Source organism: Marmota monax, unplaced genomic scaffold (genome assembly GCF_021218885.2).
Source record: "Marmota monax isolate L192 unplaced genomic scaffold, Marmota_monax_Labrador192_F-V1.1 WCK01_AAM20220418_F8-fsc00037, whole genome shotgun sequence".
NCBI classification, from domain to species: Eukaryota; Metazoa; Chordata; class Mammalia; order Rodentia; family Sciuridae; genus Marmota; species Marmota monax.
Genome location: NW_026693245.1, coordinates 9,189,131 through 9,216,987, shown reverse-complemented (window position 1 = coordinate 9,216,987; position 27,857 = coordinate 9,189,131). Strand labels below are relative to the sequence as shown.

Here is a 27,857-nt window from a genome sequence, read left to right as displayed (position 1 = left end):
TATTAGAGCTAATAAATGAATTCAGCAAAGTGGCAGGATTTAAAATCAACACGCATAAATCAAAGGCATTCCTGTATATCAGCGACAAATCCTCTGAAATGGAAATGAGGACAACCACTCCATTCAAAATATCTTCAAAAAAAATAAAATACTTGGGAATCAACCTAACAAAAGAGGTGAAAGACTTATACAATGAAAACTACAGAACCCTAAAGAGAGAAATAGAAGAAGATCTTAGAAGATGGAAAAATATACCCTGTTCATGGATAGGCAGAACTAACATCATCAAAATGGCGATATTACCAAAAGTTCTCTATAGGTTTAATGCAATGCCAATCAAAATCCCAATGGCATTTCTTGTAGAAATAGAGAAAGCAATCATGAAATTCATATGGAAAAATAAAAGACCCAGAATAGCAAAAACAATGCTAAGCAAGAAGTGTGAATCAGGCGGTATAGCGATACCAGACTTCAAACTATACTACAGAGCAATAGTAACAAAAACAGCATGGTACTGGTACCAAAACAGGCGTGTGGACCAATGGTACAGAATAGAGGACACAGAAACCAATCCACAAAACTACAACTATCTTATATTTGATAAAGGGGCTAAAAGCATGCAATGGAGGAAGGATAGCATCTTCAACAAATGGTGCTGGGAAAACTGGAAATCCATATGCAACAAAATGAAACTGAATCCCTTTCTCTCGCCATGCACAAAAGTGAATTCAAAATGGATCAAGGAACTTGATATCAAATCAGAGACGCGCCGTCTGATAGAAGAAAAAGTTGGCTACGATCTACAGTCGGTGGGGTCGGGCTCCAAATTCCTCAATAGGACACCCATAGCACAAAAGTTAATAACTAGAATCAACAAATGGGACTTACTCAAACTAAGAAGTTTTTTCTCAGCAAAAGAAACAATAAGAGAGGTAAATAGGGAGCCTACATCCTGGGAACAAATCTTTACTCCTCACACTTCAGATAGAGCCCTAATATCCAGAGTATACAAAGAACTCAAAAAATTAGACAATAAGAGAACAAACAACCCAATCAACAAATGGGCCAAGGACCTGAACAGACACTTCACAGAGGAGGACATACAGTCAATCAACAAGTACATGAAAAAATGCTCAACATCTCTAGCTGTCAGAGAAATGCAAATCAAAACCACCCTAAGATACCATCTCACTCCAGTAAGATTGGCAGCCATTAGGAAGTCAAACAACAACAAGTGCTGGCGAGGATGTGGGGAAAAGGGTACACTTGTACATTGCTGGTGGGACTGCAGATTGGTGCAGCCAATTTGGAAAGCAGTATGGAGATTTCTTGGAAAGCTGGGAATGGAGCCACCATTTGACCCAGCTATTCCCCTTCTTGGTCTATTCCCTAAAGACCTAAAAAGAGCATGCTACAGGGACACTGCTACATCGATGTTCATAGCAGCACAGTTCACAATAGCAAGACTGTGGAACCAACCTAGATGCCCTTCAATAGACGAATGGATAAAAAAAATGTGGCATTTATACACAATGGAGTATTACTCTGCATTAAAAAATGACAAAATCATAGAATTTACAGGGAAATGGATGGCATTAGAGCAGATTATGCTAAGTGAAGCTAGCCAATCCCTAAAAAACAAATGCCAAATGTCTTCTTTGATATAAGGAAAGTAACTAAGAACAGAGTAGGGACGAAGAACAGGAGAAGAAGATTAACATTTAACAGGGATGAGAGGTGGGAGGGAAAGGGAGAGAGAAGGTAAATTGCACGGTAATGGAAGGAGACCCTCAGGGTTATACAGTGGAGGGGGTAGAGAGAGAGGAGGGGAGGGGAGGGGAGAGGTGGGGAGGGGGGAGGGGGGATGATGGGAAAGGCAGCGGAGCACAACAGACACTAGTATGGCAATATGTAAATCAATGGATGTGTAACTGATGTGAATCTGCAATCTGTGTATGGGGTGAAGGTGGGAGTTCATAACCCGCTAGAATCAAAGTGTGGAATATGATATGTCAAGAAATTTGTAATGTTTTGAACAACCCACAATAAAAAATTAAAAAAAAAAAAAAAAAAAAAAAAAACAAAAAATAAGATACTTAAGATCCCATTATAGTGTACTATGTAGGAAAGGTAAATATTAACATAAAAAACAAGCACTTCTTTAGTTTATTAAACTAAACAGATGCAAACATCTATTATCTATATATTATATGTATAATATAACAGATGCAAACCCCTATTATATGTATAACACTTTACTAAAAGTACTGTGTGTCAGAGAATTCTAGTTAAGACCTGGCCAGTTAAGCATCTGACTTTATCTCTACTCTCTCAGGAAACTCCGGAAAAATCACAGTAAATGTATAGGAATAGTATAGAACCACAACGCAAAACATATGGGAAAACAAACAATAGAAAATAACAAAGATACTAAAAAATTTGGGGGGTGGATGGGAAGTGAATCAGTAGTAAATGGATTGGTAAAGATGAGAAAATTGAAACCTAGAAATTCATAAAAGGGATAACAAGAAGTAAGCATAATTGTGCCATCGCACACATCTCAGGAAATTTTTTTAAAGAGAGGGGAAATATGTGTCTTTATTTTATTTTTATGTGGTGCTAAGAATCAAACCCAGGCAAATGCTCTGCCACTGAGCTACAGCCTGAGCCCCAGCAACTCAGGAATTTGAGACATCATGTCAGTATAACTGGCCTTCAGTATTCATGTAGTTCTGATTTTTTAATTCACCTACTTGCTAAAGTTTATTTATAATTTCCAAATCAATACTCACCATGCTTTTTCATTAATTCATAGACATGCAGTATTGGAAAACTTAAGTTACCCTATGCACACATTCCCAGCTGATTTGGGAGAAAGCAATACTCTGCCTTCTTGTTTGAGCTCTAAGACTATTCACAAGCATCTTCCCATGTCTGTTTTTTAAAATATCTTTAGTTGTAGATGGACACATACCTTTATTTTACTTATTTATTTTTATGTGTTGCTGAGAATCAAACCTCACATGTGCTAGGCAAGCGCTCTACTACCACTGAGCTAAAACTCCAACCCCCTTCCCATGGTTTATTTAGTGCCATGAGTTTTGCATTTCTGTGCCTTTTGGTAGTGATTTCACTATTTCAAATGGCCCCTGAGCATTTGCTGAAGTGCTTTCTAGTGTCTTAAGAACAAGAAGGCTGTATGAGGGCTGTAATTGTGGCTCAGTGGTAGAATGTTGGCCTAGCATGTGTGAGGCACTGGGCTTGATCCTGAGCACCACATAAAAACAAATAAACAAATAAAATAAAGGTAATATGTCCATCTACAAATTTTTAAAAATTAAAAAAAATAAGACTGTATGATGTGCCTCATGAGGAAAATAAGTGATAGATAAGCTTCATTTTGGCATGAGCAGAAGCACTTGGGCATGAGTTCCATGTTAATGAATCAACATTATATATTAAATAAGGTATCTTTAAACAGAAATACGTATCTAACAGGTTATATATGGTTCTGTTAATGAAAACGTGACCAGAGGCTCAAGGGAAGCCAACCGTGTATTTCTTCTGTGGAGAGTGGTTCGGTATTTGCTAATTCATTCGGAGTTTTCAACAATCATCAGGAACAGTAAGAACTGACTGTAATTGTGGGAAATGAAAATAGGAAGTTTCTTGAAAATCTGAAAAAGACCTTCCCCTTCTTCTTCAGACACAAAGTCAAATTAACTAAATTTCTCCTATTCAACAATGTTTAGGAAAAAAATTGAAAGAAACAGAGGCAATGCTGAAAATAAACAGTTTTTTAATCATGAAACTATTACTTAACCCCTCAGGAAAAAGTGATAAAAAATGTATCTATAAAATATGACCCAGAGTTACTAAATGCTAAAAAAAAAATTAAATAAGATGCTAAGAAAAAGGCATAATCAAAGAACAAGAGCTTGTAGAAATTACTAATCTGAGAGCTGAAATTTAAAGCTTAGAAAATACAATTGAGGAAAGTTCCCATAAGATGGAAGAAAAGACAAAGAGATGAGGATCAGTCAACATCTGACTACTAGAAGTTACATAAATAGAGGACAGAGAAATGGAGGGAAAGAAATAATGTAATAACATTTCTAAGAATTGAAGAATGTATGTTCCAGGATTGAAAGGTCCTTGCTGTCCTCAGCATAATTAATGAAAATAAATTAACACTAAATTGTAAAACAGTGAAGATTCAGAATATTAAAAATAAAGAAAAGTCAGGTGTTGTGGTGAATGTCTGTAATCTCAGCATTTGGGAGGCTAAGGTTGTTAGGATCACTTGAATCCAGGAGTTTGAGAGCATCCTGTGCAACACAGAAAGACCCTGTCTCTCAAAAAATAAATAAATAAATAAGATGAGGGAGGATAGATGGGAAAAGGGGAAAGAGGAAACTGTAGAATGAAGTTGACCAAACTTTGCTATGTGTATGCATGAATATATCACAATGAATTCCACTCTGATGTATAACTATAATGTATCAATTTTAAAATCATCAATAAATAGAAGAAAGACAAGCAGAACAGAGGAAGAGGACTGGGAAGAGAGGAGGAAAGGGAAATACTCAGGGTTGCATTGAAGTAAATTTCATTATAGGTATTTATGAATATGTCAAAAACAGTCCTATCATTATGTATAACTATAATGCACTAATAAAAACAAACAAAAAGAAGAGTGTAATAAACAGAAAAAAAAAGAATAAAAAGGGGAAAAAAGCTTTTCAGGATCAGGAATGAGAATGGTTTCAAATTTTTCAGTTTCTCAGTAGCAAAATCAGAAGCTAGAGACTAAGGGATCAATGCCTTATTTAATGGAAAATTACTTCTAACCTAGGATGTTCTATGCATCCAAATATCAATTAAGGGAAGAGAATCAAATTAAAGGTATTTTTTAAAAAGTAAAGTTTAAAGAAACATTTCTCCCAGAAACCCTTCTTCAAAATGTTATTGAAAATCACACACAAAACAAGAGCATAAACCAAAATAAAAGGGGAAAAACGGATGCCTAAACACAGAATTTCAAAGAGGACAGAATTCCAAGAATGATGACCAAGGAAGATCCCAAGTGAAAACAGTGCAACAGGATTACATAGCAGATTGTAATTAATGAATTGCTGGAGGGTCAATGGGGACAAGTCTGAGAGTTAAATATTCCAGGGTGACCCTGTTATGGGTCACATTCCTGTTATGGAATGTTGGGGGACACATTCTACCAAGCTCTCATAGCAATAATTGGAGAAAAATCTCAGGCTTCTGGCAGCGGGAGGGAAAGACTAATCATTTAGAAATATAGCAGAGCATTCTGTTCTTAACAAGGCCTGCCTTTGAGAGAAACCAGAGTTTCATCTAATGGGAGAAGGGAAATACCCAACTGCAATCTCTCTAGAAATCCTGTACCACCTAAGTGGTGGGGAACGAGAAAGCTGAGATTCAACTTCTAAAGTTCACAGTCCAGGGACACCTGCTCACTAAAATATTGAGACCCTGTCACAGGGCTATAGAACACTTCCCCTTCCTCCAAATCTTAACACCACATTGCTAAAGGTCTGCTTTCCACAGTTCCTTTTATCTATTACATTATGTCTGCCTCTCAACAAAAAATCACAAAGCATACTCAAAGGCAAAAATCACACTTGAAAGAAACAGAGAAAGCATCAGAAGGAGACCCAGATATGGCAGGGATATTAGAATTACCAGACCATGAGTTTAAAACAACTACAATTAATATGCTAAGGGCGCAAATGAAAGAAGTAGATAGAGTGCAAGAACAGATGAATAATGTATGCAGAGAGTTGTAAATTCTAAAAAGAAAAGGAAAAGGAAAAAAGAAATGCTAGAGATCAAAAACTCTAACAGAAGTTTTTGATGGGCTCATTAGTAGTCCATACATAACTGAAGAAAGACTCTGAGCTTGAGGATAAGCAACAGACTCTCAAAGTGGAAATGCAAAGAGGAAAAAACTCCTTAATAAATAATCACAGAATATCCAAGAATTGTAGGACAACTACAAAAGGTTTAACATATGCATAATAGGAACACCAGATGGAGAAGACAAGAAATGAAATAACAGAACTGCAGCAATATTTAAAGCAATGAAGACTGGGATTCCTCAGATTTATGTCAGATGACAAACCACATACATCAAGGAAGCACATAGAATAGCAAACAGGGTAAATTTCAGAAAAACTAGACCTGGGTGTATCATATTCAAACCAAAGAAAGTGAAATATAAAGAAAAAAATCCAAAAACCTAGAGGGGAAAAAAAAAACACCTTATATATGGAGGAGCAAAGAAAAGAAACACATCTGACTTCTCTTCAGAAACTAAATAAGGAAGAAAAGAGTGGGGTGAAATATTTAAAGCACTGAGAGAAAAAATGCATTAACCTTGAATTTTATATCCTATGAAATTATCCCTCAAAATTAAAAAGAAATATATTCTGAGATCAAATAAAAACTGAGAGAATTTATTGCCAGTAGACCTGCATTGCAAAAAAATGTCAAAAAAGGGGTTTTTTTTAGAGAAGGAAAATTATATAGGTCAGAAACTTGGATCTACCTAAACAAAGGAAGAGCATTAGATAAAGAACAAGTGAAAGTAAAATAAACACTTTTATTTTTCCTATTGTAAATTGACCTAACAGATGAGTTTATTCAAAATAATAATAGCAACAATGTATTCAATCATTATAGTTTTGCACGGTTTTGGTTATGGTTTTGTGTGTGTTTGTGCTTTGTTGTTTATGGTACTGGGATTTGAACACAGGGATACTCTATCACTGAGCTGCATTCCTAGTCCTTTTCATTTTTTATTTTGAGACAGGGTCCCAGGCCCAGGTTGGCCTAGAATTTACAATCTTCCTGCCTTAGCCCCTCAAGACTCTGGGAATGAGTATAGTTAATACATAAACCAAATGAATGACTGCAGTGATACAAGACACAGGAGGGAGGGATTGGGATTATTTGCATTATAGTGTCATTTGAAAGTGGATTTGAATTAGTTGTACATGTATTTTTCAAACTCCAGGGCAATTGCTAAAATAGTTAAAAAGTTTAATATGATAAGCAAGAAGTGAAATAGAATCATATGAAATGCTCAATTAAAACCACATAAGGCAGAAAAGGAGTTGAAGGCAATAAGAAGAAGAAAAAAAAAACAAGGACAACAAATAGAAAACAGTAACAAGTATGATAGGTATTAGTCCAACTAAATCAATAATCACTTTAAATTTTAATGGTCTACATACACCAATTACAAGACAGGGATTATTCACATGGATCAAAAGAACAAGGATCAACATCTTGTAAATGTTGTTTATAGGAAACCTACTTTCAACATAAATATTCATATAAATTAAAAAGTAAAGTGATGGAGAAAGATACACCACGGTAGTAACTAATCAAAAAGAAGTAGGAATAACATTAATTTCAGACAGACCATACTGAAGTATGAAAAGCAAGGAAACTTATCAGGGCATTTATATAATGTTAAAGGGGTCAATTCTACAAGAAAACTTAATAATCTCTAATATGTATGTGCCTAAAAACAGTGTGTCAATACACATGAAACAAAGACTGAAAGAACTGCAAGGAGAAGTAGAAGACTGGACCATTTTGTCTGGAAACTGCAACTCCTCTCTAGCAGACATGGGTAGACCAACAGGTAGACAGTTCAACTGAAAATTCATAGCTGCTTAATTTTCTTCAGCCTCTAAAAAGGAGTAGCCACTAACTGGCAATATTCAAGACCTGCCACAGAGAACTTAACAGGGAACGGAGGACATATTTCCCACCACTGACTACACTACTGCCACCTAAAACATTTCAGAAAAAAATGACATATTTTGCTCTTTCTAAATTATTAAAAAACATTGTTTACTTCCTGCAGAATCAAGCAATATTTTCTGAAATCCTAATTTTCTTTCCACTATGATTTCTAGGACCACAGCTTTCCCTCCATCTCCTTTTCAAACCCAATTTGGTACTAATAATGCAATTCCAAAATACTATCCACTGACCATGGCTAAGATTTAAAGACCAATATAAAATGTATAAAATGGATACCCATGAATGAGCATATCTGTACAACAGGGAAGATTAATGTGAATTAAAGTAGCATAGGGGCATCTTGAAATGCAGGGCTCACTGAACCTAAGGTAGTATACTTGCACATTTCCCATTACTATAATAAAATACCTGAGATTGGGTAACTTTAAATAAAATAGGTGTACTTAATTGACAATTTGGGGGTCTGAAAGTTTAAAATCAGAGGTTTCCATTATTTGGCCCCTGGTGAGGGTCCCTCTGACTACATCACATCATGGCAGGAGATATTACAACAGCAACGCATGTAAGAGGTGCGATTACATGGTGAGACATAAACCAGAGAGGCTGAGATTGATTGATCTTTTATAACTACCCTCTCATGAGAACTAACCAGGGACCCACAAAAACTATATTAATTCCTTTTGTGGACAGTGCTCCCAATGACCCAATTACCTTGCTCTAGGCTCCACCTCTTAGAAAGTCCCACAACCTCTTAACAATGCCATGGGGGGATTAAGCTTCCAATACAAAAACCCTTGGAAGACAAACTATTCCCAAACCACAGCAGGCAACAAGACTATGCTGAGGAAGTCTAAACCAGATGGTAGCATCAGGAAAGGAAGAGATGGAGCAGATCTGAGCATGTAACAAAGAACATAACACAGGATAATATTAAATAAAACTGGCTAGAATGGAGAATTAATACAATTTAATAAAGAAACGTTGAGGTTGAAGGCGGGGAAAGACTCAGTATGAGCCTTTCAACTCCATACCTCAAAGAACTTAACGTTAGATCTTGTGCTTAAGATCAGGGGGCTCCATTGTTTGGCCTCTGGCGAGGGCCCCCTCTGACTGCATCACATACAGTGGAAATACAACTGTGGAAATACAACTGAGTGAGGCAAGAGCCCCACCCAGGAAAAGTGCACAGCTTAAATGGCAAAATGGACATGTAAAATAAAGTGCTATAAACAAAAAGCAGCTGTCAAAGAGGTGTATATAAAGTGTTACAGGAAAAGGAAAGAAGAGCCATTAATTTAGCCCAAAGGAAAGATGACTCCAGAAAGTTACTACGATACAAAAACTGTTTTGGCAGATCATGTTACTTGGAAGAAAAGATACAAAATGATAAAAACAAATATTCCTGGTAGAGGTAGAGACTACAGACATTTACCAGAAATAAATGGAGCCTTGAAGCCATGCTAAATAGCCCTTGATTTTACCTCCCAGAGTAAATCTAAAGGTAGCCCCCATAAGAGATGTCCACCTTGTACCCCAAAATATGACCTTAAGTATAATAAGGGTCTCTGCAGATGTAATAGAGATGTGATCATCCTGGATTAAGGTGGACCCTAAATCCAATAACCAATGTCATTATGAGGCAGAAAAGGAGACACAACTAAGAGGGGGCCACCAGGGGAAAGCACTGTAACTAGGGAAGCAGAGATTGTCATGATGCAACTACAAATCGATGAGTACCCAGGATTTCCAGAATCTAGTGACTACTTCATTTTGTACTTTCAATCTCTAGAATGATGAGAGAACAAATTTCTGTTGTTTTTAGCCACCAAGTTTGTGGTAATTTGTAATGATAGCCATAGAAAACTAACACCTCCTCTCATCCATATTGAATCTCAGGTTCTAAGAGGCCAAGCTAACCCTTTAGGTTCTCTCACCTAGGAATGGGAAAGAGAGTTAGCTGTATAGTGGTGGACAAGGGTGCTATCACATCAGGGGTCCCGACAGCTGTGTTAAATATGCAAAGAAAGAAAGATTCAAAAAAGTGAAGTAAAGAGAAGCAAAGAGGGAAACAAAGGTGGGAGTCATATGATGGCCAACAGTTCTAATCCCAAACTTCCAACTGCACATGTGGAACATGTGAGCTACTGTTGTGTAATTTCCTACCTGTAGATGTCCATGACATTGCTATTATATGATTGCAACAAACTGCTGCTTATTAAAGTTAGCTTAAACAAGTTTTTGTTCCTTGCAACCAAATGATTCATAACTTAACAATGATGCTCAGAAGTAACTTGGTTTTAAGAAAATATGAGGTGATGGAAATTATTAAGCAAATAAATTTAAGTGTAAATTGATCAGGGAAAAAATGTAACAGATGGGAAATTTTAGCAACAAAAGGGGCTTTCTGAATAAAAAGGAAACAAATTTTCTTTAATATAATATTTTGATTATGTCAGACCCCAGATGAGATATTCAAATCAGGGAAGAAGAGAATAAAGGAAGAGAATCTCAAAGATCCTGAGATTGAAAGAATCACAGCTCTGTTGACACCATTTATATCCTTCCAAAGAGTAGTTCTTGTGGTCTCTGCCTTGGATCAGGTCTCAATATCTTATGTGACAGAATAATTACTTCATTCTTTCAGTCTCTAAATATGTATTAGCATCTACTATGTGCTAAGGGTAATAGAAATCCCAGAGATTTAAAGATTAATTTTGCCGCAGTCTGGCTGGGCACAATCAGGAGCCACTTGTCAAAAGAAACTAACTTTATTTTTAGAACCACACACGCCAAACAAAACAGCCTCTCAGGAAAAACCCTCAGAGCCTCAACTGCCACCACCGGCTTTCCACAAGCCTCTCTCTCCCACACAAGCTTCTCTCCACCTCCCACAATCCTCCTGCTCTTGAGGCCGATTGGCTGGGTCACATGGGCGGAGCCAAAAAAGTCCCCCAATGAGCAGCTCCGTGGTCTGAAAGGGCAGGGAAACAGCCCAATGAGCATCACCGCAGAGGAGCCAATCAGCTAGATGTTGCTGGGGCCGAGGAGCCAATCAGCTAGATGTTGCTGGGGCCACTGTGAGCCAATCATCAGCCGGCAGCTGGAAGTTTGCTGGCAGCTGGAAGTTTGCTGGGGCCCCTTCGGCTGTGGCTCTCAACATCTCCCCCTCTCTGTTTAAACAACAAGCATGTGGCTTAGGGACCGTGCCTGCCTTAGGTTGTCCAATAGTACATATGGTCCTTAGGTTGGTACCATTGCAATTGGATCTTACCCGTCACTGACTACCAGTCCAGTATACAGCCACACCTGTGGAGAGGTCTTTGTACCAGTGGGGGGGTGAGGTTCTTTGCCTCACCTCTGTTGGCCCCCAAATTTTAGCTGGACGATCATGACAAGCAGAAGGGAGGAAAATACACCAAGCCAATTGACGGCTCCTTTTGGAAAAATTGTACCACCAATGACATCATCAGCAAAAATACCCCAACACTACCACAAGTCGCTGCACCAACAGATAGTTCACAATGCATACAGGTGAGCTCACAATGTGTCCAGGCAAGTTCTGCAAGCAGTTCAGTGATGGCTATTGTAGAAGCTGTAGATTGGTTTTATCTTTGACTTCACCAGCACTGGGATGAAGATAGGAATTCTGGCAATAATGGCTAAAGAAAAAATTATGTAACATTACAGAAGGCACTAAAAGAAAACAATTTTCTTAACAATTTACATTATCTTTAAGAGAATTATTAAATATAATGAAAAGGAAAGGTGAAAGTAAACAAACAGATCTGTTAACCTTCTTTTTTGTTTACATATTAAAACAATCCTCAACAGTTGTTTACCCAATTTAAATTAAACCATATAAATCACGTGAAAAAAAAATAATTGGATCCAATTTATCATGAGCGCTCATCATATATGATATATGGACATACATACATTCAAACATATAACACAAAACACAAGTGTGCACACATAATATAATACATACAACACATAACATTATAGTAAAGGCCTTATAACTTTTTACAGGTGAAATCTCCATTGCAATGTTTAAAAACTCTATAGTCAAAAAATAGAACTGATCAGCAAAACATTAACCTAGGTCTGTATGAGCTCAAAAAACAAAATAGAACTTCATGATATGGCAAAGGGCAATAATAAAATAGATATTGAAAAAAGCATCCTGGTTCTGTTGCAGATGTAAGAATAGCCAAACTGGAGTTTTGGATATCAGTTGTTATGGATTTGAGCCAAATCATCTTCTTTTTGGTCTGTAGAAATCGCTTTAGTTAATCTTTCTGGAATCCAAATCGGCTGCTGTTCTCCCTGTGGAAACACATAAACAGACCCCCGACTCCAGACAATCACTGGGTCAGGACCTTGGTTAATCTCTCTGGAATCCAAATTGGCTGCTGTTCTCCCTGTGGAAACACACAAACAGACCCCCGACTCCAGACAATTACTGGGTCAGGACCTTTCCATTGTCCTGTTAGAATATCCTTCCAAAGTACCTTGGGCTTATGCACATTTTTTGGACACATATGCCTTTCTGCAGCACTAAGTCCTGATGAATCCAAATTTAAAAAGTTTAGAGTAAAAAGGGTTATTTTAAGTTTATCTTTGGGGAATATATACCCCTTCCCAATTCCTTCTTTTTGCTTTAATAAGTACATTTTAATAGTTTGATGAGCTCTTTCAACTATGCCTTGTCCCTGTGGATTGTATGGGATTCCTGTTATATGAGTAATGCCAAATGTTGAGCAAAATTGTTTAAAAGAGGTAGAAGTATAACCAGGGGCATTATCTGTTTTTAACTGTTTTGGAACACCCACAGTGGCAAAATTTTGTAAGCAATGAGCTATAACATCTTTAGTTTTTTCTCCGGCATGAAGGGAGCCCATCAAAAATCCAGAAGAAGTATCAACTGTAACATGCAAATATTTTAATTTTCCAAATTCTGGCAAGTGTGTGATGTCCATCTGCCAAATATGGTTAGGTATCAATCCTCTAGGATTGACTCCAAGATTAACTTGTGGTAAAAAGGTCACACAATTTTGACATTGTTTTATTATTTGTCTAGCTTGTTCCTTAGTTATTTTAAAACACTTTTGTAAAGTATTAGCATTGACATGGAACTTTTTATGAAAATTTATAGCTTCTTCTAGTGTAGAGAAAATATGTATGTCATGTGTAGTTTTATCTGCTAAATCATTGCCCAAACTAAGGGCTCCAGGCAATCCTGTATGTGCCCTGATATGTCCTATAAAGAATGGATCTTTTCTGTCCCAGTTTAGACTTTGTATAGTGGAAAGCAAAGAGAAAACAGTAGAAGAAGGGGAAATCCTACCAGCATCTTCAAGAGATACTATAGCATTAACTACATACTGACTATCAGAAAATAAATTAAATACAGAATCTTTAAACATCACAAAAGCTTGTAAAACTGCATTAAGCTCTACCTTTTGAGCTGATTGTTTGGGTACTAAAAATGTAAAAGTTTGATCAGGGGTAACTACTGCTGCTGTACCATTATTTGACCCATCAGTGAATATATTTGGAGCATTCATGATAGGTGTTTTTCTTGTCATTTTTGGAAAAATTACAGGATGCAATGACCAAAAAGACAATAAAGGATTAGATGGTAAGTGGTTATCAAATGAAACATTAGATTTGCACATGATTATTGCCCAAGTATTTAACTCATTAGCTAACTCATCAATTTGATTCATAGTATATGGAGTAATAATTTTATTGGGAGAAATTCCAAACACTCCCTTTGCTGCTTTTATTCCTTTGAGTATTAATTGTCCTACAGCCTCAGGATACCTAGTAAGAATAGTGTTAGGAGAATAAGATAAATGTATCCATAATAATGGACCTTCTTGCCAAAATACTCCTGTAGGAATATTTTTTGTTGGTAGTACAATAAATAATAAAGGCAAACTTATATCAATTCTATCCAAATGCATATTTTCCATATATGTTTCAATGATTTTTAATGCCTTTCTTGCTTCAGGCGTTAACATTCGGGGTGAATTTGGATCTGATGGACCTTTTAGGATATCAAATAAAGGTCCCAACTCTCCTGTTGGTATACCTAAATAAGGCCTTATCCAATTTATGTCTCCTAATAACTTTTGAAAGTCGTTAAGTGATTTGAGTTGATCTACTCATATTTGAATTTTTGGTGGACGGACCATGGTTGAGGATAATAGAACTCCTAAATAATTAATTGGAAAATTTAATTGTACTTTATCTATTGCTATCTCTAGATTATAATTTTTTAATAAGTTTGTAAGTGTGGCATAACATTCTAGCAATGTGTTTTTATCTTTGTGTGCTAATAATACATCATCCATATAGTGAAATATTTGTAGTTCAGGATTTTGATTTCTAAGTGGCTGGATTACTTTGTTAACATAAATTTGACACATAGTTGGGCTGTTAGCCATCCCTTGAGGGAGTACTTTCCATTCATATCTCTGATCAGGACCTTCATGATTCAGTGCAGGGATAGTAAATGCAAAACGTGGACTATCCTCAGGATGAATTGGAATTGAAAAAAAACAATCTTTAATATCTATAACTAAAACATACCAGGTTTTTGGCAAAGCAGACAACTGAGGAATCCCTGATTGAGCAGGTCCCATAATAACCATCTCATTATTAATGGCTCTTAAATCTTGCAATAATCTCCATTTACCAGATTTCTTTTTGATGACAAAAATGGGAGTATTATGGGGAGATACAGAAGGTTGTATATGTCCTTCTGCTAATTGTTGTTTGACCAGGTCATGGGCTGCTTGTATCTTTTCTTTAGTCAGGGGCCACTGAGGAACCCATACTGGTCTTTCTGATTTCCAAGTAATTTTTATTGTCTCAGTGGCCCTTTCTGAAAATCCAACCCATGTCTGTCTGTTCCTTGATCTATTTGTATTGGTGCTGCTATACCTTGTTCTTGTTTTTCTAATCTTTTTCCTTTCCTAAAACCTTGTCTAATCATAATAGTGGGTGCATTTTGGTTGATGTTATTTGTTAATGTCAAACCTAATTGATCTAGGACATCTCGTCCCCATAAATTTACGGGAAGATGATCCAATACATATGGCTGTATAGTTCCTTCACATCCTTCAGGATCCTTCCAATCTAATACCATTGCACTTCTATGGGGATTAGTCGCCACTCCTAGGCCTCGAAGCGTTTGAGTGGCTTGTTGTAATGGCCAATGTTTTGGCCATTCTTGACGAGAGATGATGCTAAGGTCTGCACCTGTATCCAGTAGCCCATTAAATTCATGTCCTTGAACATTTAGTTTTAGCATGGGGCGAGAATCTAAATTTAAAGAAAGCATAGCCCAATCTACACCTGTGGAGCCTAATCCCTTGGAACCTCTTTCTACAGTACGACTGGAAAATTTATCATGTAGGCTGGGTATTATTAGTAACTGTGCTATTCTATCTCCTGGTGAAATTACTGATATACCCTTTGGAGAACTGGCTATAATTTTTATTTCACCTTCATAATCGGGATCAATTACCCCAGGACTTATCATAAGTCCTTTTAGAGTAGAAGAGCTGCGTCCCAATAATAAGCCTACTGTTCCTTTGGGAAGAGGTCCTTTCACCCCTGTGGGAATGATTTGAACTCCCATCTCTGGAGTTAGTACTGCTCTGGCGGAGGCGCAGATGTCCAACCCTGCGCTCCCTCCCCATACGGGCCACCAAATGCCGCAGTCTCTTGTTGTAACTTTCCCCCTGATGGCTTTTTCTGTTTTACACTTTCTTTCTCTGTCTGACTAGCTTGAGAGGCCTTCTCTTTTACTTGAATCTTTTCCTCTGTCTGACTAACTTGAGAGACCTTCTCTTTTACTTGAATCATTGTGTCTTCTTCTTCCTCTACCATTGTCTGAACTGAAGGCTTTGGACTAAGCAAACAAGATATGAACGTCCACAATGGCAATGTGCCAACTGGCAGAGTCCCTGGGCTTTTCTTTTCTATTCTTTTTAAATCTTCACCATGATGGTTCCATTGTGATATATTTAACAACTCCTCCTTAAAAAGCCATGGGCTACATTTTTGTATTGTATCAACGTATGCCCTGATTGTTCTTGATTTTACTGAGATGCCTCCTTCCTCTAACAATTTACTTAACACTCTTTCAATTTGTTTTTTACTAATTTCTGATCCCGTATTTCTACTATAATACAATCCAACAAGATAACGCCTAACAAAACTGAAACTGAGTGAAACAAAATTGGAACAACACAAAATCATTATAATAGCCTCCTGAAATGTCCATCCGTCCTTTCTCCCTATCTGTTCCTCAGATGTGAGCGGTTTTTCTTCCATCTTACACATCTCCAGGGACAGGCAACTTAAAACAAAAGTGAAACAAAATAACAAAAGAAGAATCTTAAAATGGCTACCCATCCTCTCGCCCTGCCCTCAGGGGCGAGCAGTTCACTTACCCTCAGTCGCTCCCCGTACGGGCCACCAAATGCCACAGTCTGGCTGGGCACAATCAGGAGCCACTTGTCAAAAGAAACTAACTTTATTTTTAGAACCACACATGCCAAACAAAACAGCCTCTCAGGAAAAACCCTCAGAGCCTCAACTGCCACCACCGGCTTTCCACAAGCCTCTCTCTCCCACACAAGCTTCTCTCCACCTCCCACAATCCTCCTGCTCTTGAGGCCGATTGGCTGGGTCACGTGGGCGGAGCCAAAAAAGTCCCCCAATGAGCAGCTCCGTGGTCTGAAAGGGCAGGGAAACAGCCCAATGAGCATCACCGCAGAGGAGCCAATCAGCTAGATGTTGCTGGGGCCGAGGAGCCAATCAGCTAGATGTTGCTGGGGCCGCTGTGAGCCAATCATCAGCCGGCAGCTGGAAGTTTGCTGGCAGCTGGAAGTTTGCTGGGGCCCCTTCGGCTGTGGCTCTCAACAAATTTCCCAATTGTTAACCATCAGTAGGCTCATTGTAGGGTGGATAAAGAAACAGGCCACTGTTAAGAGAAGTGAGAAAAATATAGGAGTGAGACAAACATGGGCATGTTCAGGGAAGTTGTCTGGAAAGTTTGGAAAAGGCTGTCAAAATGAGCAAATATGCTGGGCACTGTGACACACACCTGTAATCCCAGCAGCTCAGGAGGCTGAGGCAGGAGGATTGAAAGTTCAAAGCCAACCTCAACAATTTAGTGGGGCCTGAAGCAATTTAGTGAGACTGTCTCAAAATATAAAGGGCAGGGGCTGGTGTTGTAGCTGAGTGGTAGCATGCTTGCCTAGCATGCATGATGAGCTAGGTTCGATTCTCAGCACCACACACAAATAAATAAAATAAAGATCCATCAACAACTAAAAAATATTAAAAATATATATATATAAAGGGCAGGGGGCTGAGGGTATAGCTCAGTTGGTAGAGTGCCTGCCTAGCATAAGGCCCTGGATTCAATTCCCAGCACCACCACCAAAAAAAAAAAAAAAATATATATATATATATATATATATATATATATATATATATATATAAAGGGTGGGGATGTGACTCAGTTGTCAAGCACCCCTGCATTAAATCTCTGGTATCAAAAAAAAAGAATAAACATTTGTGCCAAATCTCAAAGAATGAATAGACAGATGTACACCAGCAGAATAAAGTAGCAAATTAGCAGTTTAAATATGAACAATATGGAAAGCCTGGAAGATAGTATGAAGTTCACTCTGAAAGCAGCAGGTCCTTCAACGTGTCCATGTGTTAGGTAACATTAAACCAGGGATCAGAAGACAGAAATTTTTCATTTTCTATTCTATTTACTGCCAAATACCAGTTGTTAAATACAATGGTAAATCATCAAAATGCAAGGGCCATGAAGGCAGTGATTGTCTTTTTTGGTCACTGTAAAATCCAGGTAGCTTAATCTTATGGTCAATTCCAAGATCTCATTTTACTGACCTCACAGTAGCAGCACTTGACACAGTCACTCTCCTTGATAATCTACCTTCTCTTGGCTTCCAGGTAGTGGTATGCAGGTAAATGTTTAACAATAGTTTCTCAAAGAAAAATTTTAAAAGCTCTCATTCATTGCATTTGCTGATTGCTGTGGTACAAATACTCCTAGGATATGCAATTTCAAGCTACCAATGTGATATACTAAGCTGGAAAGAGATGTGCAGTAGCATATACCATTGTTTTGGCTATTTATTGATTTTGGTTTTAGTTTAGTTTATTTAATTAAATTTATATGATTTAATTTTTTTTTAATTTTGTATTGTGGGATGTGATTTAATTTTTAATAATGGCTAGGCCTGGCAACTAAATTCCTGAAAATTTAATGATCACCTTTCTTGAGCTAATACAAACTGGCTCCAAGACACCACTGCCTCCAGGACACCAAATACCTGATACAATGAAGCTCTCATTATATTTCCATTGAACTATGCTGCTCTAGAGTTTTACTTTAACCTTCCTACCAAATCTCTTCTCCCCTATTCCACCTTCAAAAATCTTCAACTATACTACTAATTTTACATTCTCAACGCTTGTAAGGTTTACATTCCTTTTCTTAGGTCTTCCATGTTTTATCTATACCTTGATTCAAAAATTTAACCATCAATAGATAGAACTTACAATAATAATATTGTAACTGCAGCAGAACCAACTAGTATTTTATACCTGTAGAAAAATAAGTGTAATCCCATGCCCCTCAAACTGTAATGCTACATTGCATTTCAAGACTCAAAGTCAATTGAATTATCTTTTCCAAAACTATAATGATTCCTCAAATTTATGCCACCCTGTAGTCCACCTGTTTGGACAATGACTTCCTAGTAGAGCTTTTTATGATTCCTAAAATTTTTATTTCTGTTTTCTTGTTGAAAATAGAAAGAGTTTCTGCCCTTGTCTAATACTGAAATCATCCACCTTCTTCACCGTACATCTTGGAAAAGTGAATCCATTTTTTATTTGACAAATCTTCCTAGAACCAGCGACAATGACATTTTAGCAGCAGGCAGGCCGTGGGTACAGCAGAAAGAGTATGTGCAAGTGAGAGAAGGGTAGCAGCAAGCGTGAAAGAAGCTTGACTTTGAAATGAAGCCTGTAAAGAAAGGATACCTGGGTGGGATGCATTACAGAAGGAATTGTGACTGTTTATCCTCTCAGAACTAAGAGTAGGCTTGAATATAGATATATTTGTAGATGGGAGATCTTTCTACCTGACAGCTTCCATCTCTGCACTAAAATACAAGAAATGCCCATCTTCTACTAGAAAGTACCTAAGGACATTAGTACATTTTGAAATAGCTGAGGAAAGGAACTAGCTACCCTGGTGAAGACAGGGATAGAGGAGCAGCATTCAGGATTCTACATCACCTACAAATGAAATATTCTTAGTTTCAGATGTTTATTACTGAAAAAATTCTCATATTGCTGCAGCACTCAACTGAAAACTTCAGCTCTGTGATATTTCAACAGAACAGAATTATGGTGCTAAATCAAAGACTACTTTCCTGACACTGCCTTAATTGGAGGTTGCAAATGTGTTACTGTTATATCAACTCCCAATTCTGGCTGAGCATGGTGGTACATGCCTGTAATCTCAGAAGCCTGGAAGGATGAAGCAGGAAGATCACAAATTCAAAGCCAGCCTCAGCAACTTAGAGAGGTTCTAAGCAATTTAGCAAGATCCTGTCTCAAAATAAATAAATAAATAAATAGATAGATAGATAAATAAAAAGGACTGGGGCTGGGGGCTGGTGCTGTAGCTCAGTGATAGAGCACTTGTCTAGCATGTGTGAGGCACTGGGTTCAATTCTCAGAACTGCATATAAATAAGTCCATCAACAACTAAAACAATTATTTTAAAAAAGGGCTGGAGTTAAGCACCTTGGGTTCAATCCCTGGTACCAAAAAATAAATAAATACATAAATAAACTCCTGATGCCCTCTCTATTCCATTATAATAACAATAGCTAGTTACACAGAAATCTGTAAATGAACAATTACAACTCTTAAAACTAAAAGAATCACTAGCAGCTTTTCTCATCCAGATTCCTCCTCTGAACCACAAAACACAGAAAGTAAGTGACAATTTTACCAAGAACAGGACATAATTAGTATCAGTCAAGATGCCCAGAATTTATTCATATCATATGCAATAAACATTATATATAATGGATGCTTTTAGGGCATCAAACTTAATTCTTACACAGACACCACAGAAAGGCCAGCTGAAGTGGACATCCAAAAACATATTTGGAATTACTGGATATTGAACCATTATGACATCTTTGAAGTACGTTTGTGATTTTAAAAACATACCCTGATGATAACCCTTCTTTAATTAGTAAGTTCTGGTTTACTTTTTATAATTAAATCTTTAAACTGTATAAGCAAAAATTCCACTTTCAGGTTTGGGAGTATAATCAACAAATCACAGAATGCGGGGAGATTCCACTAACTCAGAAAAGGAAAACCACAACAAAACGCCAAAACCTCTGTGCACACAATTCCACTTCAGTAAAACATTGATGGGAATCAAATAGGGCACTTTCAAGTAGAGTTTCTGAAATCTCCTTTCCTGAAATATAATAGAATCACATAATACCTTTCTGAGGAAATATAAATGGACTTCATTACATTAGCCTGCCAAGAACTAATGCAGTATCACACTTTCTGGAAACTCTACAAGTCTTCCAAGCATTTGCCTCATTAAATACTCTTCAAAAACCATTAATTAAGACCAGTGAATGTAGCTGGGCATGGTGGTATACACCTATAATCCCAGAGGCTTGGGAGGCTGAGGAAGGAGGATTGCAATTTTAAAGCTAGCCTTAGCAAGTTGGCAAGGCCCTAAGCAACTTAGTAAGACCCTGTCTCTAAATAAAGAAAAAATAAAAAGGGCTAGGATGTGGCTCAGTAGTTAAGTACCACCAGTTTAAAAAAAAAAAAGACCAGTGAATGGAAAACAATATTTGTATTTTTACATAATTAAGCAAGCGCAAAAATACCAAATGGTTTTTCCATAGTATTGCAACTAAAAAGAAAACATGGAGGAACAATGGACACAGAGGGCAGCTGTACATGTCTTCTTTCATTGGGCCACAGTATGAGCATCAACTGGGAGCTGGTTTGTAAATGCAGATTCTTGTGCTTTGCTGGACCTGCCTCTCAGTTCAAGTTCTCCCTCTTCCCAGTGTTGCTTCCTACCTCACTCCCTTTCAAGGCATTGATAAGCATGTTATGCCCAAACCCAAAAGTAAAGCAACCACAAGAAATTCTCACTATATAAGAGAAAGTCTACCTGGTTTCTATAAAGGTTGGCATTTGACAGTATATTAGGCATATATATGAATAAATGAATAAAGGAATCTTTGTATCTTGCAAATCTCATGGCAATCTTTCCTATCCAAAGGTATATCTTTTCTATAGCTATGTTTCTTTACTTTTAAAAATCTACTCACTTTTAATCAACATAAGAATATGACATACTTCTACTTTTTTTTTTAATTTTTTATTGTGGGTTGTTCAAAACATTACAAATTTCTTTTTTTTTTAAAAACAGAAAAGAATTTTATTTTTATACATGTAAATGAAACAAACTAAACTTATGTTGTGTCAGATCTTTTTGGAGAATGTGAATTGGAAAAACCGTGAGGACAAAATGATTGCTTCCCAGATGCCTGCCGTTCACATGAAGGGCTGAGATTTTGTGAGAGACATACTGAAAATCACCCTGAGTTCTATTAAATGTTTTTGTGAACCTATTAAAAATAAGTAAAGATCTGTTAAGAATCCTTGAATCAGCATGGAACTCTGATATTCACAACCCTCCAGCTGAGCTTAAATATTATTCTGCATTTGTGAGGTTTTCAGTTGTTTTATAAGCAGCACATTGACAAATACAACTTTTCTTAAATCAGAAAATATTATTTGCATGCAATCTCACATTTTTCATTACAAATTTATTGACATATCATATTCCACACTTTGATTCAAGTGGGTTATGAACTCCCACCTTCACCCCATACACAGATTGCAGAATCACATCAGTTACACATCCATTGATTTACATATTGCCATACTAGTGTCTGTTGTGCTCCGATGCCTTTCCCATGCTCCACCCTCCCCCCTCCCCACCTCTCCCCTCCCCTCCCCTCCTCTCTCTCTACCCCCTCCACTGTATAACCCTGAGGGTCTCCTTCCATTACCATGCAATTTCCCTTCTCTCTCCCTTTCCCTCCCACCTCTCATCCCTGTTAAATGTTAATCTTCTTCTCCTGCTCTTCGTCCCTACTCTGATCTTAGTTACTCTCCTTATATCAAAGAAGACATTTGGCATTTGTTTTTTAGGGATTGGCTAGCTTCACTTAGCATAATTTGCTCTAATGCCATCCATTTCCCTACAAATTCTATGATTTTGTCATTTTTTAATGCAGAGTAATACTCCATTGTGTATAAATGCCACATTTTTTTTATCCATTCGTCTATTGAAGGGCATCTAGGTTGGTTCCACAGTCTTGCTATTGTGAATTGTGCTGCTATGAACATCGATGTAGCAGTGTCCCTGTAGCATGCTCTTTTTAGGTCTTTAGGGAATAGACCAAGAAGGGGAATAGCTGGGTCAAATGGTGGCTCCATTCCCAGCTTTCCAAGAAATCTCCATACTGCTTTCCAAATTGGCTGCACCAATTTGCAGTCCCACCAGCAATGTACAAGTGTACCCTTTTCCCCACATCCTCGCCAGCACTTGTTGTTGTTTGACTTCATAATGGCTGCCAATCTTACTGGAGTGAGATGGTATCTTAGGGTGGTTTTGATTTGCATTTCTCTGACTGCTAGAGATGGTGAGCATTTTTTCATGTACTTGTTGATTGACTGTATGTCCTCCTCTGAGAAGTGTCTGTTCAGGTCCTTGGCCCATTTGTTGATTGGGTTGTTTGTTCTCTTATTGTCTAATTTTTTGAGTTCTTTGTATACTCTGGATATTAGGGCTCTATCTGAAGAGTGAGGAGTAAAGATTTGTTCCCAGGGTGTAGGCTCCCTATTTACCTCTCTTATTGTTTCTTTTGCTGAGAAAAAACTTTTTAGTTTGAGTAAGTCCCATTTGTTGATTCTAGTTATTAACTTTTGTGCTATGGGTGTCCTATTGAGGAATTTGGAGCCCGACCCCACCGACTGTAGATCGTAGCCAACTTTTTCTTCTATCAGACGGCGTGTCTCTGATTTGATATCAAGCTCCTTGATCCATTTTGAATTAACTTTTGTGCATGGCGAGAGAAAGGGATTCAGTTTCATTTTGTTGCATATGGATTTCCAGTTTTCAAAGCACCATTTGTTGAAGACGCTATCCTTCTTCCATTGCATGCTTTTAGCCCCTTTATCAAATATAAGATAGTTGTAGTTTTGTGGATTGGTTTCTGTGTCCTCTATTCTGTACCATTGGTCCACCCGCCTGTTTTGGTACCAGTACCATGCTGTTTTTGTTACTATTGCTCTGTAGTATAGTTTGAAGTCTGGTATCGCTATACCGCCTGATTCACACTTCCTGCTTAGCATTGTTTTTGCTATTCTGGGTCTTTTATTTTTCCATATGAATTTCATGATTGCTTTCTCTATTTCTACAAGAAATGCCATTGGGATTTTGATTGGCATTGCATTAAACCTATAGAGAACTTTTGGTAATATCGCCATTTTGATGATGTTAGTTCTGCCTATCCATGAACAGGGTATATTTTTCCATCTTCTAAGATCTTCTTCTATTTCTCTCTTTAGGGTTCTGTAGTTTTCATTGTATAAGTCTTTCACCTCTTTTGTTAGGTTGATTCCCAAGTATTTTATTTTTTTTTTTTTGAAGATATTTTGAATGGAGTGGTTGTCCTCATTTCCATTTCAGAGGATTTGTTGCTGATATACAGGAATGCCTTTGATTTATGCGTGTTGATTTTATATCCTGCCACTTTGCTGAATTCATTTATTAGCTCTAATAGTTTCTTTGTAGAGCCTTTTGGGTCTGCTAGGTATAGAATCATATCATCTGCAAATAGTGATAATTTAAGTTCTTCTTTTCCTATTTTTATGCCTTTAATTTCTTTCGTCTGTCTAATTGCTCTGGCCAGTGTTTTGAGAACTATGTTGAAGAGAAGTGGAGAGAGAGGGCATCCCTGTCTTGTTCCAGATTTTAGAGGGAATGCCTTCAGTTTTTCTCCATTCAGAATGATGCTAGCCTGAGGCTTAGCATAGATTGCTTTTACAATATTGAGGTATGTTCCTGTTATCCCTAGTTTTTCTAGAGTTTTGAACATAAAGGGATGCTGTACTTTGTCGAATGCTTTTTCCGCATCTATCGAGATGATCATATGGTTCTAATTTTTAAGTCTATTGATGTGGTGAATAACATTTATTGATTTCCGTATATTGAACCAGCCTTGCATCCCAGGGATGAATCCTACTTGATCATGGTGTACAATTTTTTTGATATGTTTTTGTATCCGATTCGCCAGAAATTTGTTGAGGATTTTTGCATCTAGGTTCATTAGAGATATTGGTCTGTAGTTTTCTTTCTTTGAAGTGTCTTTGTCTGGTTTAGGTATCAGGGTGATGTTGGCCTCGTAGAATGAATTTGGAAGTTCTCCCTCTTTTTCTATTTCCTGAAGTAGCTTGAAAAGTATTGGTATTAGTTCTTCTTTAAAGGTTTTGTAAAATTCTGCTGTATACCCATCCGGTCCTGGGCTTTTCTTAGTTGGTAGTCTTTTTATGGTTTCTTCTATTTCCTCAATTGATATTGGTCTGTTTACGTTGTCTATATCCTCCTGACTCAATCTGGGCAGATCATATGACTTAAGAAATTTATCGATGCCTTCACTATCTTCTAATTTATTGGAGTATAAGGATTCAAAATCGTTTTTGATTATCTTCTGTATTTCTGAAGTGTCTGTTGTGATATTGCCTTTTTCATCCCGTATGCTAGTAATTTGAGTTCTCTCTCTTCTTCTCTTCGCTAGCATCGCTAAGGGTCTGTCGATTTTGTTTATTTTTTCAAAGAACCAACTTTTAGTTTTGTCAATTTTTTCAATTGTTTCTTTTGTTTCGATTTCATTAATTTCAGCTCTGATTTTAATTATTTCTTGCCTTCTACTTCTTTTGCTGTTGTTTTGCTCTTCTTTTTCAAGGATTTTGAGATGAAGTATGAGATCATTTATTTGTTGTTTTTTTCTTTTTTTAAGGAATGAACTCCAAGCAATGAATTTTCCTCTTAGAACTGCTTTCAATGTGTCCCATAGATTCCGATATGTTGTGTCTGTGTTTTCATTTATCTCTAAGAATTTTTTAATTTCCTCCTTGATGTCTTCTATAACCCATTGATCATTCAGTAACCTATTGTTCATTCTCCAAGTGATGTATTCTTTTTCCTTCCTTCTTTTATCGTTGATTTTCAGTTTCATTCCATTATGATCAGATAAGATGCATGGTATTATCTCTACTCCTTTATATTGTCTAAGAGTTGCCCTGTAACATAATATATGATCTATTTTTGAGAAGGATCCATGTGCTGCTGAGAAAAAAGTGTAACTGCTTGATGTTGGGTGGTATACTCTATATATGTCAATTAGGTCTAGGTTATTAATTGTGTTATTGAGTTCTATAGTTTCCTTATTCAACTTTTGTTTGGAAGATCTGTCCAGTGGCGAGAGAGGTGTGTTGAAGTCTCCCATGATTATGGTATGGTGGTCTATTAGACTCTTGAACTTGAGAAGAGTTTGTTTGACGAACATAGCTGCACCATTGTTTGGGGCATAAATATTTATGATTGTTATGTCTTGTTGGTGTATGGTTCCCTTAAGCAGTATGTAGTGTCCCTCTTTATCCCTTTTGACTAACTTTGGCTTGAAATCTATTTTATTTGATATGAGTATGGACACTCCTGCTTGTTTCCGAAGTCCATGTGAGTGATATGATTTTTCCCAACCTTTCACCTTCATCCTATGTATGTCTTTTCCTATCAAATGCGTCTTCTGTAAGCAGCATATTGTCGGGTCTTGTTTTGTGATCCATTCTACTAGCCTGTGTCTCTTAATTGGTGAGTTTAAGCCATTAACATTTAGGGTTATTATTGAGATATGGGTTGTTCTTCCAGCCATATTTGTTTATTTCTGTTACTAAACATGGTTTGTTTTCCTCTTTGATTATTTCCCCCCCCTTTACTGTCCTACCTCCCACTGTTGATATTCATTGTTATTTTCCATTTCCTCTTCCTGTAATGTTTTGGCGAGGATGTTTTGAAGAGATGGTTTTCTAGCTGCGAATTCTTTAAACTTTTGTTTATCGTGGAATGTTTTAATTTCATCTTCCATCCTGAAGCTTAATTTCGCTGGATACACAATTCTTGGTTGGAACCCATTTTCTTTCAGTGTTTGAAATATGTTATTCCAGGATCTTCTAGCTTTCAGAGTCTGTGTTGAAAGATCAGCTGTTATCCTGATTGGCTTACCCCTAAATGTAATCTGCTTCCTTTCTCTTGTAGCTTTTAAAATTCTCTCCTTATTCTGTATGTTGGGCATCTTCATTATAATGTGTCTAGGTGTGGATCTCTTATAATTTTGCACATTCGGCGTCCTGTAGGCTTCTAGGATTTGGGATTCTGTCTCATTCTTCAAGTCTGGGAAGTTTTCTCATATTATTTCATTGAATAGACTGTTCATTCCTTTGGTTTGGAGCTCTGTACCTTCCTGTATCCCAATGACTCTTAAGTTTGGTCTCTTAATGTTATCCCATATTTCTTGGATGTTCTGCTCATGGTTTCTTAACAGTCTTGCTGAGCTGTCTATGTTCTTTTCCAGTTGAAATACTTTGTCTTCATTGTCTGATGTTCTATCTTCTAAGTGTTCTACTCTGCTGGTAGTATTCTCCATTGAGTTTTTAAGTTGGTTTATTGCTTCCTGCATTTCTAGGATTTCTGTTTGTTTGTTTTTTATAACCTCTATCTCCCTGTATAGTTGATCCTTTGCTTCCTGGATTTGTTTGCGTAATTCATTGTCGAGGTGATCTTTCATTGTCTGATTTTGCTGTTTAATGTCTTCCTTGATACTCCAGATCGTCTGAAGCATGTATATCCTGAATTCTTTATCTGACATTCCATCTGCTGCAGCTGTTACCTCTTCTAAAGTTGCGTTGACCTGCATTGCTTGTGGTCCTTTCTTTCCTTGTCTTTTCATACTGCTTGCGTATCTTTCCTGCAGGCGCGGGCGGCGGCTCTGCTCTCTCCTTATTCCAATTGGGGTGTCGTGGCTACCACGCCGGCAGGTCACTGGGCCTGTTCTGGGCACTGGCGGCGGCTCTGTTCTGCCCCTACTCCAATTGGGGTGACGAGTGTACCTCGCCGGCAGGCCACCGGGCCTGATCCGCTGGTCGGTTGCAGGTTTGCCTACTCTGCAGGCACGGGCGGCGGCTCTACTCTGCCCCTACTCCAAATGGGGTGACGTGTCTGTCGTACCGGCAGGCCACTGGGCCTGTCCCGCTGGTCGGTCGCAGATCTGCCCACCTTTTGGGCACGGGTGGAGGCTCTGCTCTGCCCCTACTCCAATTGGGGTGTCGTGGCTACCCCGCCTGCAGGACGCTGGGCCTGTTCCTGGCATGGGCGGTGACTCTGCTCTGCCCCTACTCCAATTAGGGTGGTGTGTGTACCACGCCGGCAGCATACTTCTACTTTTTTTTTTTTTTTTTGGTCTACATGTTCTTTTTTTTATTCTTGGTTGTTCAAAACATTACATAGTTCTTGATATATCATCTTTCACACTTTGCTTCAAGTGGGTTATGAACTCCCATTTTTAGCCCATATACAGATTGCAGAATCACATCAATTACACATCCATTGATTTACATATTGCCATACTAGTGACTGTCGTGTTCTGCTACCTTTCCTATCCTCTACTATCCCCCCTCCCCTCCCCTCCCCTCCACTCTTCTCTCTCTACCCCCTCTACTGACCTTCATTTCTCCCCCTTGTATTATTTTTCCCTTTCCCCTCATTTCCTCTTGTATGTTCTTTTGTATAACCC

At 37.7% G+C, this 27,857-nt stretch overlaps 1 protein-coding gene across 3 annotated transcripts in view; it reads right to left on the bottom strand.

Annotated features, from left to right (window-relative positions):
• Il31ra (interleukin 31 receptor A) overlaps positions 1 to 27,857 on the bottom strand; it is a 126,273-nt gene that overhangs the window by 75,258 nt on the left and 23,158 nt on the right. Inside the window, exon 1 of one of the 3 annotated variants that reach the window (XM_058583126.1) lies at positions 11,351 to 11,464. The exons of the other annotated variants lie outside the window; for them this stretch is intronic. The gene's annotated coding sequence lies outside the window, so the exon portion shown is untranslated. Of the gene's footprint in view, positions 1 to 11,350; positions 11,465 to 27,857 lie in introns of those variants that run through there. 3 annotated transcript variants of the gene reach the window in all.